This window comes from Oncorhynchus gorbuscha, linkage group LG06 (assembly GCF_021184085.1).
Source record: "Oncorhynchus gorbuscha isolate QuinsamMale2020 ecotype Even-year linkage group LG06, OgorEven_v1.0, whole genome shotgun sequence".
Classification (NCBI taxonomy): domain Eukaryota; kingdom Metazoa; phylum Chordata; class Actinopteri; order Salmoniformes; family Salmonidae; genus Oncorhynchus; species Oncorhynchus gorbuscha.
The window spans coordinates 5,000,553-5,016,850 of NC_060178.1; positions in this window are offsets into that span (position 1 = coordinate 5,000,553).

The following is a 16,298-nucleotide window of genomic DNA, read 5'->3' on the forward strand; positions in this document are numbered from 1 at the left end:
TCATTTTTCCAACAATTGTTTACAGACAGATTATTTAGACTTATAATTCACTGTATCACAATTCCAGTGGGTCAGAAGTTTACATACACTAAATTGACTGTGCCTTTAAACAGCTTGGAAAAGTCCAGAAAATTATTTAATGGCTTTAGAAGCTTCTGATAGGCTAATTGACATAATTTGAGTCAATTGGAGGTGTACCTGTGGATGTATTTCAAGGCCTACCTTCAAACTCTGCCTCATTGCTTGACATAATGGGAAAATCAAAAGAAATCAGCCAAGACCTCAGAAAACCGACCTCCACAAGTCTGGTTCATCCTTGGGAGCAATTTCCAAACGCCTGAAGGTACCATGTTCATCTGTACAAACAATAGTACGCAAGTATAAACACCATGGGACCACGCAGCCGTCATACCGCTCAGGAAGGAGACGCGTTCTGTCTCCTAGAGATGAACGTACTTTGGTGCGAAAAGTGAAAATCAATCCCAGAACAACAGCAAATGACCTTGTGAAGATGTTGGAGGAAACAGGTACAAAAGTATCTATATCCACAGTAAAACAAGTCCAATATCGACATAACCTGAAGGCCGCTCAACAAGGAAGAAGCCACTGCTCCAAAACCGCCATAAAAAAAGCCAGACTACGGTTTGCAACTGCAAATGGAGACAAAGATCGTACTTTTTGGAGAAATGTCCTCTGGTCTGATGAAACAAAAGTATAACTGTTTGGCCATAATGACCATAGTTATGTTTGGAGGACAAAGGGGAGGCTTTGCAACCCCGAAGAACACCATCCCAACCGTGAAGCACAGGGGTGGCAGCATCATGTTATGGGGGTGCTTTACTACAGGAGGGACTGGTGCACTTCACAACTAGATGGCATCATGAGGCAGGAAAATGATGTGGATATATTGAAGCAACATCTCAAGACGTCAGTCAGGATGTTAAAGCCTTCTAAAAACTGAAATGTATTTGGCTAAGGTGGATGTGAACTTTCGACTTCGACTGTATCTAAAGGAGGTTAAAAAATAAAATGTTTAAACTTGGACAGAACTGCATGTCTTAATACCTACACACTGTTTCAGTTTCTTCTGTCATATCGTGGTTCAATGGGTAAAATTGCCATGAGCACAAATATAGCATTTGAATCTGAGGAGGCATTTGATATCACTTGATTTCACTCACACTTCTCTTCTGGGTCACTGCAGCAGAAACATATAAGAGCCCATTACTGTCATTAAAGCTGTTGTTCCAAGCAATTTGCTTTTCTCCATTTCTCTGTTGTGTCACACAGAGTTGGTTGCACGAGTACAACGACAGCGTTTTCATATTCTATCCAATTTAGGTAACTCTGTCACAGAAAAGGAAGGACGCAATAACTTAGAAACATACAAATATGATTATTTGTTATCTCATTAACCATGCATCTCCTCTGATAGAGAGCAGAGTGTTAATCTATCTTATTTCTGTTCTGTTCTATTCTATTATTTTCTATTCTATTCTATTCTGATCTGTTCTATTCTATTCTATTCTATTCTATCTCAACATATTGACTACTACCTACTGATCAGTTGTTTGTCAAACATAATACAATAATACTGCTATTTGGCATCTTCATAAGATCACGTTAAAGACCTGCTTTGGCGACAAAGAAAGTATATTTTTTAAACCTTCTGCACCCCACCCCCTTTTCCACTCAGAACAGCCTCAATTCATCGGGGCATGGACTCTACAAGGTGTCGAAAGCGTTCTACAGGGATGCTGGCCCATGTTGACCCCAATGCTTCTCACAGTTGTGGACCATTCTTGATAAACCCAGGAAACTGTTGAGAGTGAACAACCCAGCAACGTTGCAGCTCTTGTCACAAACTGGTGCGCTTGGCACCTACTACCATACACCCCGTTCAAAAGCACTTAAATCCTGACACCTACTACCATACACCCCGTTCAAAAGCACTTAAATCCTGACACCTACTACCATACACCCCGTTCAAAAGCACTTAAATCCTGACACCTATTACATTTACATTTACATTTAAGTCATTTAGCAGACGCTCTTATCCAGAGCGACTTACAAATTGGTGCATTCACCTTATGACATCCAGTGGGACAGTCACTTAACAATAGTGCATCTAAAACTTAGGGGGGTGGGGTGAGAGGGATTACTTAACCTATCCTAGGTATTCCTTAAAGAGGTGGGGTTTCAGGTGTCTCCGGAAGGTGGTGATTGACTCCGCTGTCCTGGCGTCGTGAGGGAGTTTGTTCCACCATTGGGGGGCCAGGGCAGCGAACAGTTTTGACTGGGCTGAGCGGGAGCTGTACTTCCTCAGTGGTAGGGAGGCGAGCAGGCCAGAGGTGGATGAACGCAGTGCCCTTGTTTGGGTGTAGGGCCTGATCAGAGCCTGGAGGTACTGAGGTGCCGTTCCCCTCACAGCTCCGTAGGCAAGCACCATGGTCTTGTAGCGGATGCGAGCTTCAACTGGAAGCCAGTGGAGAGAACGGAGGAGCGGGGTGACGTGAGAGAACTTGGGAAGGTTGAACACCAGACGGGCTGCGGCGTTCTGGATGAGTTGAAGGGGTTTAATGGCACAGGCAGGGAGCCCAGCCAACAGCGAGTTGCAGTAATCCAGACGGGAGATGACAAGTGCCTGGATTAGGACCTGCGCCGCTTCCTGTGTGAGGCAGGGTCGTACTCTGCGGATGTTGTAGAGCATGAACCTACAGGAACGGGCCACCGCCTTGATGTTAGTTGAGAACGACAGGGTGTTGTCCAGGATCACGCCAAGGTTCTTGGCGCTCTGGGAGGAGGACACAATGGAGTTGTCAACCGTGATGGCGAGATCATGGAACGGGCAGTCCTTCCCCGGGAGGAAGAGCAGCTCCGTCTTGCCGAGGTTCAGCTTGAGGTGGTGATCCGTCATCCACACTGATATGTCTGCCAGACATGCAGAGATGCGATTCGCCACCTGGTCATCAGAAGGGGGAAAGGAGAAGATTAATTGTGTGTCGTCTGCATAGCAATGATAAGAGAGACCATGTGAGGTTATGACAGAGCCAAGTGACTTGGTGTATAGCGAGAATAGGAGAGGGCCAAGAACAGAGCCCTGGGTAACACCAGTGGTGAGAGCGCGTGGTGAGGAGACAGATTCTCGCCACGCCACCTGGTAGGAGCGACCTGTCAGGTAGGACGCAATCCAAGCGTGGGCCGCGCCGGAGATGCCCAACTCGGAGAGGGTGGAGAGGAGGATCTGATGGTTCACAGTATCGAAGGCAGCCGATAGATCTAGAAGGATGAGAGCAGAGGAGAGAGAGTTAGCTTTAGCAGTGCGGAGCGCCTCCGTGATACAGAGGAGAGCAGTCTCAGTTGAATGACTAGTCTTGAAACCTGACTGATTTGGATCAAGAAGGTCATTCAGAGAGAGATAGCGGGAGAGCTGGCCAAGGACGGCACGTTCAAGAGTTTTGGAGAGAAAAGAAAGAAGGGATACTGGTCTGTAATTGTTGACATCGGAGGGATCGAGTGTAGGTTTTTTCAGAAGGGGTGCAACTCTCGCTCTCTTGAAGACGGAAGGGACGTAGCCAACGGTCAGGGATGAGTTGATGAGCGAGGTGAGGTAAGGGAGAAGGTCTCCGGAAATGGTCTGGAGAAGAGAGGAGGGGATAGGGTCAAGCGGGCAGGTTGTTGGGCGGCCGGCCGTCACAAGACGCGAGATTTCATCTGGAGAGAGAGGGGAGAAAGAGGTCAGAGCACAGGGTAGGGCAGTGTGAGCAGAACCAGCGGTGTCGTTTGACTTAGCAAACGAGGATCGGATGTCGTCGACCTTCTTTTCAAAATGGTTGACGAAGTCATCGGGGCATGGACTCTACACCTGTTCAAAAGCACTTAAATCCTGACACCTACTACCATACACCTGTTCAAAAGCACTTAAATCCTGACACCTACTACCATACACCTGTTCAAAAGCACTTACATTTTGTTGTCTGGCCCATTCCCTCTCTGAATGGCAGACATACACAATCCATGTCTCAATTGTCTCAAGACTTTAAAAAATCCATCTATGACCTTTCACTGCAGTGGGCTAAATCAGTCACACAGTGTTTATTGGTAGTCTTAAACAAGTCTACTTTGAAACTAAAGTATCCACCTCACACACTATGGGCTCAAACAAAACAAGGCACTTGTACCACTTGTCAGATATAGTTTAAAAATATTACATTTTGAGTTTGCATCCCAATATTACACTTTATATACATCACAGAAGACTGAAACGCAACAAAACTGTTTGACATAGAAACACTTTATTTCATCATTAAAAAAAATTTATAATCTTTATTCATGATGAAAAATATTAGTAACGTTCCGTCCATGAGGGCAAAGAAGGCACTTTTGGTCATTGACTGCGGGAAAGGACTATCCTGTCTCCTTCCCGTTCATCTACATCTGATTGAAGTGGATTTAACAATATCAATAAGGGATCATAGCGTTCACCTGGATTCACCTGGTCAGTCTATGTCATGGAAAGAACAGTGTGTTCCTAATGTTTTGTACACTTAGTTGTTTAGCCCTAATAGTTCTCAAACCTCTTCACAATGTTGTTGTAGCATTCCTGAGCTAGCTGACCTGATTACAGACAAAGAAATACTCCTCAGATTCATCAGCTGTCCGGGTGTCTGGTCTCAGACGGTCCTGCAGGTGAAGAAGCCGGATGTGGAGGTCCTGGGTTGTCATGGTTACACGTGGTCTGTGGATGTGGAGGTCCTGGGTTGTCATGGTTACACGTGGTCTGTGGATGTGGAGGTCCTGGGCTGGTATGGTTACACGTGGTCTGCGGTTGTGTGGTTGTGTGGCCGATTTGACGCACTGCCAAATTCTCTAAAACGATGTTGGAGGCGGCTTATGGTAGAGAAATGACCATTAAATTATCTGACAACAGCTCTGGTGGACATTCCTGCAGTCAGCTTGCAAATTGCACACTCTCCCAAAACTTGAGACATCTGTGACATTGTGTTGTGTGACAAAACGGCACAAGGTGCCTTTTAGTGTCCCCAGCACAAGGTGCACCTGTGTAATGGTCATCCTGTTTAATCAGCTTCTTGATATGCCACACCTGTAAGGTGGATGGATTATCTTGGCAAAAATAGAAATGCTCACTAACAGGGATGTAAAAAAACAATTGTGCACAACATTTTAGAGAAATATACTTTTTGTGCATATGGAAAATGTCTGGGATCTTTTATTTCAGCTCATGAAACATGTGACCAACACTTTACATGTTGCATTTATATTTGTGTATTTTTGTTCAATATAAATGGCAGATTCTGAATCAGCGATAGTGAACAAGTTACATCCCTTTTTTTTCAAATGCGGTGTCATATTTACATTTAAGACGAAATGTAGCTAAACCCTTAACCTTGTGAGGGTTAAGAGACCGTCTTAAAATTGCAACGCCTACTATTGCATGTTTAAGGTGAGCTGCATGTGTTTCTCATGGTGCTCATTAAGAAATACAACGGACATTACTGAACCCCAAAAAGAGTTGTCTTTGGGGTGTGGTTTAATGTGGGTGTGTCTTTGGGGTGTGGTTTAATGTGAGTGTGTCTTTGGAGTGTGGTTTAATGTGGGTGTGTCTTTGCCATACAAATCAAATCAAATTTATTTATAAAGCCCTTCGTACATCAGCTGATATCTCAAAGTGCTGTACAGAAACCCAGCCTAAAACCCCAAACAGCAAGCAATGCAGGTGTAGAAGCACGGTGGCTAGGAAAAACTCCCTTGAAAAACGCCAAAACCTAGGAAGAAACCTAGAGAGGAACCAGGCTATGTGGGGTGGCCAGTCCTCTTCTGGCTGTGCCGGGTGGAGATTATAACAGAACATGGCCAAGATGTTCAAATGTTCATAAATGACCAGTTGAAACTGGAGCAGCAGCATGGCCAGGTGGACTGGGGACAGCAAGGAGTCATCATGTCAGGTAGTCCTGGGGCATGGTCCTAGGGCTCAGGTCCTCCGAGAGAGAGAAAGAAAGAGAGAAGGAGAGAATTAGAGAGAGAGAAAGAAAGAGAGAAGGAGAGAATCAGAGAACGCACACTTAGATTCACACAGGACACCGAATAGGACAGGAGAAGTACTCCAGATATAACAAACTGACCCTAGCCCCCCGACACAAACTACTGCAGCATAAATACTGGAGGCTGAGACAGGAGGGGTCAGGAGACACTGTGGCCCCATCTGAGGACACCCCCGGACAGGGCCAAAACAGGAAGGATATAACCCCACCCACTTTGCCAAAGCACAGCCCCCACACCACTAGAGGGATATCTTCAACCACCAACTTACCATCCTGAGACAAGGCCGAGTATAGCCCACAAAGATCTCCGCCACTGCAACCAAGGGGGGGGTGCCAACCCAGACAGGATGACCACAACAGTGAATCAACCCACTCAGGTGACGCACCCCCTTCAGGGACGGCATGAGAGAGCCCCAGTAAGCCAGTGACTCAGCCCCTGTAATAGGGTTAGAGGCAGAGAATCCCAGTGGAAAGAGGGGAACCGGCCAGGCAGATACAGCAAGGGCGGTTCGTTGCTCCAGACAGGTTCAAATTCAAATCAGAACAAACAAACACAGGCAAGTAACTTAGTGACAGAGAGGTTCGATAACTAAGATAACTTTGCTATGGAGAATTTTTACATATGAGGACTTCTCCCCTCCTGACTGACTTGCCATCTCAAGATGATCTGCTATTTCAGTTTTATGTCTTGGCTAAAGCCTGTGCTGGCCTTGTGTTTAGCCAACCTGACAACAGCTAGTTAGCATAGTTTTGGAATAGGCTAGCCAGCTGTAGGTATCTAGCTAGCTGATATTTCTCTGACAGATCACAGTTATGCCAAAATAACTTAATACTAGGAAGGTGTTCTTAATGTTTGGTATACTCAGTGTAATACTGTGTAGACGTTCTGCTAATATAACAGATATTACACTTGTCTTTCTTCTTCACAGCAGATACAGTTACTATTAGCATTTTTTATTTACCTTTATTCAACTCGGCACGTCAGTTAAGAACAAATTCTTCTTTTTCTTTTTTTTTCAATGACGGCCTAGCGGGGAACAGTGGGGTTAACTGCCTGTTCAGGGGCAGAACGACTGATTTGTACCTTGTCAGCTCAGGGATTTGATCTTGCAACCTTTCGGTTACCTAGTCCAGCGCACTAACCACTAGGCTACCTGCCGCCTCTACACTCTAACCACTAGGCTACCTGCCGCCTCTACACTCTAACCACTAGGCTACCTGCCGCCTCTACACTCTAACCACTAGGCTACCTGCCGCCTCTACACTCTAACCACTAGGCTACCTGCCGCCTCTACACTCTAACCACTAGGCTACCTGCCGCCTCTACACTCTAACCACTAGGCTACCTGCCGCCTCTACACTCTAACCACTAGGCTACCTGCCGCCTCTACACTCTAACCACTAGGCTACCTGCCGCCTCTAACCACTAGGCTACCTGCCGCCTCTAACCACTAGGCTACCTGCCGCCTCTACACTCTAACCACTAGGCTACCTGCCGCCTCTACACTCTAACCACTAGGCTACCTGCCGCCTCTACACTCTAACCACTAGGCTACCTGCCGCCTCTACACTCTAACCACTAGGCTACCTGCCGCCTCTACACTCTAACCACTAGGCTACCTGCCGCCTCTACACTCTAACCACTAGGCTACCTGCCGCCTCTACACTCTAACCACTAGGCTACCTGCCGCCTCTACACTCTAACCACTAGGCTACCTGCCGCCTCTACACTCTAACCACTAGGCTACCTGCCGCCTCTACACTCTAACCACTAGGCTACCTGCCGCCTCTACACTCTAACCACTAGGCTACCTGCCGCCTCTACACTCTAACCACTAGGCTACCTGCCGCCTCTACACTCTAACCACTAGGCTACCTGCCGCCTCTACACTCTAACCACTAGGCTACCTGCCGCCTCTACACTCTAACCACTAGGCTACCTGCCGCCTCTACACTCTAACCACTAGGCTACCTGCCGCCTCTACACTCTAACCACTAGGCTACCTGCCGCCTCTACACTCTAACCACTAGGCTACCTGCCGCCTCTACACTCTAACCACTAGGCTACCTGCCGCCTCTACACTAACCACTAGGCTACCTACGCCTCTACACTCTAACCACTAGACTACCTGCCCCTGGTCTAACATACTAGGCTACCTGCCCCTCTACACTCTAACCACTAGGCAGTTCCCTGACAAGTTTGAAGAACCACAGGGTCACCTGCCGCCATTAAATTCAATAACCACAGAAGATGATGACCGTACTCTATAATGTAATGTAATGTAATGCTGAGGCTAGGTCCTAGTTCAGACATCTACACTCTAACCACTAGGCTACCTGACAAACCATTTCTCCTCTAATCACCTGTCTCTAACCACTAGGCTACCTGCCTCCATCTGTATCAGCCTGTCTAACCAGTCAGGCTACCTCCATCTATATCATCCTGTCTGTTAACCACTAGGGGACCTCCATCTCTATCACCTGCCTAACCACAGGCTACCTGTATCCGCCTGTCTGTTAGACCAGTCAGGGGACTCCATCTGTATCAACCTGTCTAACCACTCAGGGGACTCCGCCTCTATCAGCCTGTCTAACCAGTCAGGCTAACTCCATCTGTATCAACCTGTCTGTTAACCAGTCAGGCTACTCCATCTGTATCAACCTGTCTGTCCACAGGGGACTCCATCTCTATCAACCTGCCTGTCCACAGGCTACTCCATCTGTATCAACCTGTCTGTTAGTCAGTCAGGGGACTCCATCTGTACACCTGTCTGTTAACCACTAGGCTACCTCCATCTGTATCAACCTGTCTGTTAGTCAGGGGACTCCATCTGTATCAGCCTGTCTGTTAGACAGTCAGGCTACCATCTGTATCAACACTGTCTGTTAACCAGTCAGGGGCTCCATCTGTATCAACCTGTCTGTTAGTCAGTCAGGCTACTCCATCTGTATCAACCTACACTCTAACCACTAGGGGACTGCCATCTGTATCAACCTGTCTGTTAGTCAGTCAGGGGACTCCATCTGTATAAACCTGTCTGTTAGTCTAACCATCTGTATCAACCTGTCTGTTAGTCAGTCAGGGGACTCTGACAAACCACTCTGCCGTCCTCCATCTCTAACCACACAGGCACTGATTACATTAACCATGGTAGGTGTTAGGTGAATCTACACTCTAACCACTAGGCTACCTATGACCACACTCTAACCACTGAAATACGCTGCCCCTGGTGGTACATATTAGTCAGTATCCCTTCGTATGGTGTCCCATATGGAGGACAGTTCCCTGACAAGTTTGAAGAATACACAGGGTCACCCCCTCTACCATTAAATTCAATAAAACAGAAGATGATGACAAGTACTAGTATAATGTAATGTAATGTAATGCTGAGAGCAAGGTCTCTAGTTCAGACATCTGTTTCAGGGGACTCCATGACAAACCATTTCTCCTGTATCAACCTGTCTGTTAGTCAGGGGACTCCATCTGTATCAGCCTGTCTGTTAGACAGTCAGGGAACTCCATCTGTATCAACCTGTCTGTTAGTCAGTCAGGGGACTCCATCTGTATCAACCTGTCTGTTGTTTTCACTAGCAGGGACTCCATCTGTATCAACCTGCCTGTCCGTCAGGGGACTCCATCTGTATCAACCTGTCTGTTAGTCAGTCAGGGGACTCCATCTGTATCAACCTGTCTGTTAGTCAGTCAAGGGACTCCATCTGTATCAACCTGTCTGTTAGTCAGTAAGGGGACTCCATCTGTATCAACCTGTCTGTTAGTCAGGGGACTCCATCTGTATCAACCTGTCTGTTAGTCAGTCAGGGGACTCCATCTGTATCAACCTGTCTGTTAGTCAGTCAGGGGACTCCATCTGTATCAACCTGTCTGTTAGTCAGTCAGGGGACTCCATCTGTATCAACCTGTCTGTTAGTCAGTTGGGGACTCCATCTGTATCAACCTGTCTGTTAGTCAGTCAGGGGACTCCATCTGTTCCCTTTAATAAACCTGTCTGTTAGTCAGTAGACTATCTGTATCAACCTGTCTGTTAGTCAGTCAGGGACTCCCTGACAAACCATCTCACATTTAACCTCCATCTGTAGAAAACACAGCACTGATTACATTATCGATGGTAGGTGTTAGAACAAGTGAATTCCAGGGCAGACAAGTGATAGCATTTTGACCTATGACCAGATCGAACTGACTGAAATGAAATCGTCTGTTGCCTTGCCAAGGTCTGCCTGAGAACTTCTACTCCTGATATGGATGGAGGGTTTCTAGACACTGCTGAACAACAAACACACCAGGTTTTTTTAAGTAGCCTGATACTGAAATGAGAAAAATGTCCCCTTATATATATAACCACTCAATAAACATAGAGAGATAAAAAAAAAAAAACTTCCCTCTAGTTTGGAAGTAATTATACTAAACAGAGTGACTAAGGACAGACTCGATTCAGGTCAGTAGCGCTGACCCTGTTACTATGCAACCAGCTGTGTACTGTTAAGTTGCTGAATGCTCGGTGACACATATTTGTAGCCTGTTTATATAAAGAAGACAGGTACTCAGGCTAGAAGTACCACTCATGTATTTTTGCTGTAGAAAATACACATTATATATATATATAGTTGAGACAAGATTTTATTTTTTAGGAGAACATGTATGTTGTTTTAGCACTACTAGCAGACGAAGCCTGGTAGCTAGTGCCAACTAACCTAGCCGTTGATCATGACTCCCATTACAGTACAGGGCTCGAGTTATATCGAGAGCAAGAGATAACTCTAACAACCTGTCTGTTCTCATAAAAAGTAGCTACTTAACCAACCCGGATTTCCCAAATTATCTTCTTTTTTTAAAAATTGTATTTATTTTATATTTCACCTTTATTTAACCAGGTAGGCTAGTTGAGAACACCTTTATTTAACCAGGTAGGCTAGTTGAGAACACCTTTATTTAACCAGGTAGTCTTAGTTGAGAACAAGTTCCCTTTATTTAACCCGGTAGGCTAGTTGAGAACAAGTCCCCTTTATTTAACCCGGTAGGCTAGTTGAAAACAAGTTCCCTTTATTTAACCCGGTAGGCTAGTTGAGAACAAGTTCCCTTTATTTAACCAGGTAGGCTAGTTGAGAACAAGTTCCCTTTATTTAACCCGGTAGGCTAGTTGAGAACAAGTCCCCTTTATTTAACCCGGTAGTCTAGTTGAAAACAAGTCCCCTTTATTTAACCAGGTAGGCTAGTTGAGAACAAGTTCCCTTTATTTAACCCGGTAGTCTAGTTGAAAACAAGTTCCCTTTATTTAACCAGGTAGGCTAGTTGAGAACACCTTTATTTAACCAGGTAGGCTAGTTGAGAACACCTTTATTTAACCAGGTAGGCTAGTTGAGAACAAGTTCCCTTTATTTAACCAGGTAGGCTAGTTGAGAACAAGTCCCCTTTATTTAACCAGGTAGGCTAGTTGAGAACAAGTTCCCTTTATTTAACCAGGTAGGGTAGTTGAGAACAAGTTCCCTTTATTTAACCAGGTAGGCTAGTTGAGAACAAGTTCCCATTTCAACTGCAACCTGGCCAAGATAAAGCATAGCAGTGTGACACAGACAACAACACAGAGTTACACTTGGAATAAACAATAAACAAGTCAATGACACCGTAGAGAAAAGAGAGTCTATATACAGTGTGAGCAAAAGGCATGAGGAGGTAGACAATATATAGACCATAGGAGAGAATAATTACAATTTAGCAGATCAACAATGGAGTGATAAGTGATCAGATGAACATGTGCAGGTAGAGATATTGGTGTACAAAAGATCAGAAAAGTAAATAAATAAAAACAGTATGGGGATGAGGTAGGTAAATTGGGTGGGCTATTTACCGATGGACTATGTACAGCTGCAGCGATCGGTTAGCTGCTCAGATAGCAGATGTTTGAAGTTGGTGAGGGAGATAAAAGTCTCCACCTTCAGCGATTTTTACCCTAGTAAAACTGACTACCCTAACGATCCTCGACTTCGGCAATGTCATCTACAAAATAGCCTCCAACACTCTACTCAGCAAACTGGATGCAGTCTATAACAGTGCCATCCGTTTTGTCACCAAAGCCCCATATACTACCCACCACTGCGACCTGTATGCTCTCGTTGGCTGGCCCTCGCTACATATTCATCGCCAAACCCACTGGCTCCAGGTCATCTACAAGTCCATGCTAGGTAAAGCTCTGCCTTATCTCAGCTCACTGGTCACGATGGCAACACCCATCCGTAGCACGCACTCCAGCAGGTGTATCTCACTGATCATCCCTAAAGCCAACACCTCATTTGGCCGCCTTTCGTTCCAGTTCTCTACTGCCTGTGACTGGAACAAATTGCAAAAATCTCTGAAGCTGGAGACTCACATCTCCCTCACTAGCTTTAAGCACCAGCTGTCAGAGCAGTTTACAGATCACTGCACCTGTACATAGCCCATCTGTAAACAGCCCATCTATCAACCTACCTCATCCCCATACTGGTATTTATCTATTTATTTGCTCCTTTGCACACCAGTATCTCTACTTGCACATTCATCTTCTGCCGACCATTCCAGTGTTTAATTGCTATATTGTAATTACTTCGCCACCATGGCCTATTTATTTCCTTATCCTACCTCATTTACACTCACTGTATATAGACTTTGTTTTATTTTGTTCGTCTGTATTATTGACTGTACGTTTGGTTTATTCCATGTGTAACTCTGTTGTTGTATGTGTCAAACTGCTTTGCTTTATCTTGTCCGGGTCGCAATTGTAAATGAGAATTTGTTCTCAACTTGCCTACCTGGTTAAATTAAAAATTAAACAATAAAATCGCCAGGAACTTTAATTATATTTTCTATTTTCAATTGTTGCACTACTACTGTTGCCTGTTGACGTTAACTAGGCAGCTACAGTAGCTGAAATGATATTCACATTATTTTATCCGGGTGCTTGCGTCACCTACTAACACTTTGGTACAAGCCGCTCCGCTTCTCCTCGGTCTGAGAAAAACGCTTTAGAGAGAAAGGTAATTTTGTCGCAGACTAGAAGTCCATAACGTTAAACAAATCAAACATCCGAAGGTTAATGCTATAGATATTGTTATAAGGGAGTGTGAGACTATCGAAACATGTAACTTTCAGAGTTTTATCGTTGTTATTGACCATATATTTGTTTAAACAAATGCTGGCGTTGCATTATGGGAGATGTAGTTTTAGCCCTCTTAACGTCTAAACGGGATAAATGCAAATGTCATGTTATAGCTTGTTTATATTAGTGTTTGTATGTACACGAGTTGTTGTATTTTAATACTGTCAACGCTGAAAGCGCCAATAACTGTATTGGAGACGTGAGACAGGATATGTGTTTTACCTTTCCTCAGACTGATGATCTTCCGGTCTTCCCTTTTCATAATATAATTGCAGATCTGAAATAAAAGCTCAAAAAAAAGTCAGCCGAGGCGTTGCTCTTCATTTCTTGGTTCTTCTGTGGTACATTTAAAGATCACTACAGTATCGTGCTGTAGTTAGCTAGCTCCACACCAGTCACAGCCATCAATGTTTGTTCCTTGCCATCTTGCACAATATTGTTGAATGTATTAAAGTTTGCATCAACTTTATGGAAGCCCAATTTTCACTCCTATGCCTAGCAAGTGTGCGTGCATTGCAGACTTGACAACATGTCCACAACACATGTCAGCTTGTGACAGGACCTCGGCCTTGTTAGTTGTCTCTGGACAATCAGACATCATTGGTAAAAGCTAGTAATTTATACCAAACCCATCCACACCTGTTGCGACGCACTCACTTCCAAATCTCGTTTTGGACGAGACTTGATTTTATGACCAAATTGATCCTATTCATTAATGTTGTCACGAGAATGAATGTGTCTGACGGTTCTCATATCGATGCCATATAGTCCTTTATAACCAGAGAAGGTTCTAGGAGGCAGTTCCCTTTTTAATAATGAAAAAACGTCATTTGCTTGTCAACCAAAGAGAGAAACCGTAGGTGGTGTTCATGTGCTTGTGTTTGGTCAGATCTCCAGACTGAGTGAAGCTTTTTAACACAATAAAGATCTCAAACCAATTTGACAATGAGTATGTTTACATGCACAGTAATAATTCAATATTGAACAGATTATAGCAGTGTGGAACTAGTCATGTAAATACCACACTCTGCTTATTTTAATCAGCAATAAAGTCGATGTAAGGATACGTTGATTTTTAAACACCTGGTTTACTGAGCGATCTTTAGGAATTATTAGGACATGTAAAAACCCGAATCAGAGTTCCAGCGATGTATTTGATCAGCGCACGTGGCAGCATCGGTGGCGTAAACCTCCTTCTGCTGCGCGCGTGAAGTGTTTTAGGAAAAACACCGTGGTAGAACATTTATTTTGATTAGTGATTTTCTGCATTTATTAAAAGTCCCATCAGGACGCCTGATTTCCGATGTGTCCATGGAAACAGGATTATTGGGGAAATCGTTATTCTTGCAAAGCATGTAAACGTTCTAAACAAACTATTATATTCATCTGACTATCCACAATAATCGTAATATTGCGTGCATTTATGTAACCGTGCTCATTTGTCAGAGACCTCTTCTTGCAGTTGATTGGAGGGATTAGGCATCTGAACATTTTGTAATGAAACAGCAGGTCTCGAACCATCGACCTTCGAGACCCGAGGTCCAGCGCGCTATCGACTGTCCTCCGAAAGCACGCGCCTGCGGCAGAGTCGATATCCGCGCTTATAAACACAGGGTCGTTACAATATAACAACAGTTGGTTGTATTCATGAAGGTCATATGGGGTGGAAGCTGTGAAGTTTTTAAATAAGTATTTTTGACATAAAGTGAAATAAAACTCGTAAAAAAATAGACAAAGTCAAAAATTACAAAAGTAATTACTGTTGGATGAATACACACAGCTGATATCCCGAGTGGCTTAGTGGTCTAAGACACTGCATCTTAGTGCAAGAGAACATCACTGCAGTATCTAGTTCTAAATCCAGGCTGCATCACAACTGGCTCTGATTTGGATTCCCGTAGGGCGGTGCACAATTGGCCCAGCGTTCTCAATCTTTGGCCAGAGTAGGCAATCGTTATGAAAGAGTTTTTAACTGACTTGCCAACTTAAATAAAGCTTAAATTAAATATATATATATACTTATATGTTGGTTCAGGGACCTCTTCCCTCCAATCAAGTGTTATGATATGTTTGGAAGGTTATTTTTTATTTATTTACATTTAAGTCATTTAGCAGACGCTCTTATCCAGAGCGACTTACAAATTGGTGCATGTACCTTATGACATCCAGTGGAACAGTCACTTTACAATAGTGCATCTAAATCTTAAAGGGGGGGGTGAGAAGGATTACTTATCCTATCCTAGGTAACCAGGCAAGTCAGTAAAGAACAATTTGACAGCCTAGGAACAGTGGGTTAACTGTCTGTTCAGGGGCAGAATGCCAGATTTGTACCTTGTCAACTCGCGGGTTTGAACTTAAAACCTTCCGGTTACTAGTCCAACGCTCTAAGCACTAGGCTACCCTGCCGTGTTAAGAAATAAACACACTATCCAGCATACACTTCTACAATCCATCCTCCAGGGGGCAGCAGCAACCAAGTCTAAGTGCTGAGCCAAGCCTTCATTTGCACACAGGTATGAGTAATTAGGATTTATTGGCAGTCTGGGAGAAAGAGGGGAGGCCAGCCGGCCTTTTTTGTTTCTTTGTGTTAGTTAAACTCTTTAGTTTAATGTTGTTTTTGTTGTTTTACTTCGGTATATATTATCTGAACAGATAATAATCTGTTTGTGCTGGCCGGCCAAAAGGTTAAGAGAGACAGAGCTGGCCCTGGACCAAGGAAATGTAACTAGGACCACTAGACAGAGCTGGCCCTGGACCAAGGAAATGTAACTAGGACCACTAGACAGAGCTGGCCCTGGACCAAGGAAATGTAACTAGGACCACTAGACAGAGCTGGCCCTGGACCAAGGAAATGTAACTAGGACCACTAGACAGAGCTGGCCCTGGACCAAGGAAATGTAACTAGGACCACTAGACAGAGCTGGCCCTGGACCAAGGAAATGTAACTAGGACCACTAGACAGAGCTGGCCCTGGACCAAGGAAATGTAACTAGGACCACTAGACAGAGCTGGCCCTGGACCAAGGAAATGTAACTAGGACCACTAGACAGAGCTGGCCCTGGACCTAGGAAATGTAACTAGGACCCCT